At 38.9% G+C, this 4,915-nt stretch overlaps 1 non-coding gene across 1 annotated transcript; it reads left to right on the top strand.

Moving 5' to 3' along the window:
- The first annotated feature begins 3,536 nt into the window (after positions 1-3,536).
- Positions 3,537-3,641, top strand: LOC112659125 (U6 spliceosomal RNA). The gene has a single exon (XR_003136199.1). It is a non-coding gene; the product is annotated as a U6 spliceosomal RNA (small nuclear RNA).
- The last annotated feature ends 1,274 nt before the right edge of the window (positions 3,642-4,915 follow it).

Genomic DNA, 4,915 nt, shown 5'->3' with positions numbered 1-4,915 from the left:
GCAAATTCTTCTGGACTTGGCAGCACAGCTTTCTGACCGTTTCCTGTCTCCCTCCCACAGCTGCCTTGGGGGAGGACATGCTCACAGGGAAGTGCATTCTTGGTCTTTTCCTCCAGCCTACCTACCTACTATTTGGGCTGCCTTCAACCTGATGCCTCAACTCTTCGTGAAGTTGTTCCCTTTTTCATAGAGTGACCCAAGGAGCAACTAAAGCTGTGGAACCTTCAGGGCATTGCCAAGCATGACCACATTCCCCTGGAGCCTCTGATGCTGGCCAACCTTGTGCTGAGCTCTACCCAGATGTGGAGAAAACCACCTGTGGAGGACTCAGACATGTGCTGTGAGGTCTGCCTGTGGAAGAAAGGCCCAATGACCTTAACTTCACCACTGATTCTACCGATATTCCAGGCATCTGCTTGTAAACATTTTTCTCTGCAATTGCCTTTCTTTCCATGAGATAGATGATGTCTGGGAGGTACATGTACTGATGCATTGAGCTCCCTGGTTCAGGCTCAGCTGGGCTCCTACAACATCTGGATCCACTATCAACAATGGTCACCTTTACTTATAAGATGAAAGCCATTGTGTTTTGTTTCTTTATTACTGCATAATGAATGCCCCAAATTTCGTGGCTCAACACAATGACACATATTATTACATGTGATTCTGATGGCTGACTGGGTGGTGGCTCTATGATTTTGCTGTTATTCTTGTTTTGATTCTCTCACACAACTGTCATCAGATGGGACCAGGGCTAGTGTCCTGAGTGGCTTCATTTGCACCCTTCCTTCTTTCCTTCTCCTTCAAAACAACTTCCCACATACACTCTAGATCTCAGCAGATACCCCAGACTCCAGGAATGGATCCCTTCCCTTATACCCTGAACTTCTCCTTCAAAACTTGCATCACATGTGTGATGTCTGGTTAGTTGTCTATCACCCCCACCCCTGCGGTGGATTGTGAGTTTCATGAGGGTAGGACCATCCCCATTTATTCATCTTTGCATCTTCTTTCGTAAATAGAGCATATTAAGTGTACAGTAAATACTTCAATGCATGAATGAATGACCACTTGGAATCCATCTTTTAGTGTTCAGGGGTTATCCTTTCTCCTGAATCCCAAACAGTTTTTCTAGGCTCTATAAAGTAAGTCTACACACATCAAGATGAAGAAAGATGTACTACCTGAATTATCCCAACAATTCAAATGAAGCACTCTATTCTCAATTATTTATAAATTGAAGCTGGTTTGTGAATCTTTTAAGATTATCTGGATAATTCTTTCAATTAGTTTCTGTTCATTTAATTAGAGGTATAAACATAAAAATAAAAATTCTTTTATTTGATAAAGTTGGGGTGCTTTTAAACCTGTATTTCTGCTCGTTAGCTGACATAGTTATAGGGGAACAAGAAAAGCCATGGTCAAGTCTATGTCTGTATATTAAGGCTGGAGGAAATGTTGGTCAATTCTTAAAAAAAAATAAAGTTTCCTAGCTCCTTAACTATGGCACTTTCAAGCTTTGCCTCCATAAATACCTAAGAGGTATTTAATGGAAGTATACTGATATAAATTCTATAATCTACCTTGGGAGAACTGGCTGATGGGAAACTTGACTTGTAAGATGCTGTTGCTTTGGTGATCTCAGCCAACCTACTGATTTTTTTTCCCCAAGGGTTTTATTCAGAGAAAGCATAATATAAAAGATAAAGTAAGGCAGATCAACAGTTACTCAAACCACATTAGAAACCAGACTTGTTGAGTTTCTTTACTGGAGACATTTTGATGAGCAGACATCATCTTTAATCTTTATTTTATTGGGGCTGTCTTATTTTCAAGACTTTTTGCGTCTCAAAATTAAACCGTGGTTATTACTTGGACGTTTTTAGAGCTTATTCACTCCAATAGGAATTTTCTTTGAGCTCTGCCTAGGAAATGCACTTCTAGTGCAACCACGTGAAGCCCAAGCTCAACTTCATAAAAGTAACCATTTCTGTTTATCACTTTCTAATTATGAAATACCCAGCTAAGAAGAAGGTACATAAACCAAGTGTCAGATGCCTCTGCCTACCTGATCCAGAGTTGCCTGTGCTCCCCTGCTTCTGTATGTGGTTTAATGTCACTATCTTCACTATTATACTTTCTTCATTGTCTTTTTTCCTTCTTGGCATTTTTTTCCCCTTACCTCTCCAGGACGCATTTTTTCCTCTATCCTTTGACGATAGGGCAGTCTGTGGTTTTATATTTGGTTTTGTGTCATTTTTCTCATTCCTATTAGGAGTGGCATCAAATGTATTCTTGTACATTTGACTTGTACTTACAGGAATTTAGGGACCTTGTCTATTTTAACTCTGCAAGATCCCCCAGAAACTAAAATAGCATCCAGTTCATCAGAGGAACTCAGCACATAATGGTGCATGAAGAAATGATTATAACACAAGTGAGGGTTGAAATGTGAAAAGCATCTTCTTTACCAACTTTGCAAATATATTGTCAAACAACTTTGCTCTCAGAAAACATTGCATCATTAACTGTTTGTCATTTGTTAACTGAACAGACTGATTTCATGGGTTCTATTGACCCAGTGAGACATTCAACATTGGATGTTCAGCACCTTGTATCAACTCTGAGAAGTCTGCATTAAGGGAATGGAAAAAGGATGAATTTCAATTTAGGATCCACTTTGAAAGGAAGAGTCTATAAGGCTGTGAGATTGGAACTTGAGTATCTATTTCAGTGTCTCCAATCCAGTTTAGTTTCAAATACCATTAGCCACAAAAAGGGCAGAAAGAGATGTCTCTTTACCAGAATGAACCCTTGGGCCACAGCCAAAGCTATCACCTCAGATGAAAATAATATGATTTACCACAAGAAAAGTTTCCATCTCCTTTTATCCAGGGTTAGGAATAGGGGACCATGTGTGACAAGTTTGTTCAGGATGCTAATGATGCCATCAGATTCTAAGTCACAGGATGCAAAGTGATGGTCTGAAGACCAAATCTGGCCCACAGATGTATTTTATTTGATCCACACTATTTTTTTTCATTGAATTAGTTGCCAATATAGAAAGTCAGGAGAATTCTGGTTTTCTCCCCACCACCCCCCTTAAAAGATAAAAAATATAAAAAATTGCACCTACAATCCCAAATTATATTGACAATTAGCTGGTGTTCAAGTTCAAATTCTCACAACTGGCTGCTTCCCTACCATAGCCCCATCACTGCCTGTTTTCACTCTGATACTGGAAAGTTTCAATTTGCCATCCCCTGTCATCCTGCACAGTTTTCTTTCTTATAGCCCACCTACCTCATCTATTTATTTTATCTATTTGGGCCCTGCATGTAACTGCCATCTTGAATGTCACAAATGCTATTGTTAAATTTCCATCCTTCTGAGAGTAAATATTCAAGTGTTCTGACTACGTCTCTACGTTCATCATTCCATATCAGCTGGCTGATTCCATTTGTTCCTCTGAAACTTCTGTGTATGTGTGGTCCCTGAAGATATGGAGGTGGAATCAGAAAAAGGACAAGTTGTGTGCTCCCTTCAACAGCACATACTAAAATTGAAACGACACAGACGAGATTAGCATGGCCTCTGCACAAGGAGAAAATGGACAAGGTGGAGTGAAAACATCAGTTATTTCTGGGACTCTGAATATGTAGGGTTGTCAAAAGAAGAGGAAAACTAATCTAAATGTGTATAATGCCCATCATTATAACAGCACAGCTTATGTATTATGTATACAACTAGTGCTATATATACATATATATGTATACATTCACAAAATCACTTATACTGTCCCCTTAGGGACATGTAAGGGGGTTTTTTAAAGTTAATTTTAGCTAAACAATTTTTTCACTGATTTCCTTAATTTTTTTTACTACTGTAGTACCTGAATATTATAAGTATAAAATTAGAAATTAACAGTAAAATGTATATGACTTCTAACAGATTTACACCCACAATACATTGACAAATGAAAACAAAATAACACAAACAATAAAAGCTGAGTGGCTAACACCAACTTAACATGACAGTTGATGCTGCTTTACTGAAACAAGCACTACCAGCAAAAGGACACTTACTGTATGATATGGGTTCTCTTGATGAAATCATACTGTACAAGGACTTAGTGCCTTTTCTGAAATCCTTGAAGCAAGACGTAATAGCCAATTTTGAATGTTTCTTATTTTAGAAAGAGGCAGTACACAATAAATGCACTAATATTTTATAGTATAACATATGAATATTCATAGTAAATGGGATAATTAAAAACTATAAATAGCCTCATGTCAGCCTGGGTCAGGTTTCATACCAAATAAGTTTGTCACAAACTTACCAAAAATGTCTGGGTCATTTAACAAGTCCTACAGCCTTGAGAGCATTGTTCAATTTCAGTGATCTCAACCATGAAATAATTTAATTACTTTAGAGTAACTAACTAGCCCATGACCTGCAGCCAGAAACAAAGCTAGAGTGTTTATGCATGGCCAGCAGAAGTTGCAGGATAAATACTGTAGTTATGATCGGTGTGTTCCTTTATTAAGTAGGTATATGCCATGTACAGTGCCACACCATAGATTGAAACAGGGACCCAGAGATAAATGAAGCCACTGTCTGCACTCAGGGAGCTCCCGTTCAGCCCTGCAGATGAACCCCTTGTGGAGGCCGAGAAAATTAAGGCCATTCCACTTTGAGTTCAGTGTTATCACAAGTGCAGCCATCCCAGGCCCCTGTGAATAAGAGCTGAACTTTACCTTACTTCAGTTACAGGAAGAAAACAGCTTGCAGTTAACGTCCTAGAAAGCCCTTATTAGAATAAGAACAGAGCCCAAGCCAAGGGCAGGAAGCCCCTATTAGAATAAGAACAGAGCTCAACACCCTTGAAAGCCCCATATCAAAATGTAAACAGAAC

This window comes from Canis lupus, chromosome 2 (assembly GCF_003254725.2).
Source record: "Canis lupus dingo isolate Sandy chromosome 2, ASM325472v2, whole genome shotgun sequence".
Lineage (NCBI taxonomy): Eukaryota > Metazoa > Chordata > Mammalia > Carnivora > Canidae > Canis > Canis lupus.
The sequence above is the reverse complement of the archived record's forward strand: the minus strand, read 5'-3'. Positions and strand labels throughout refer to the sequence as shown.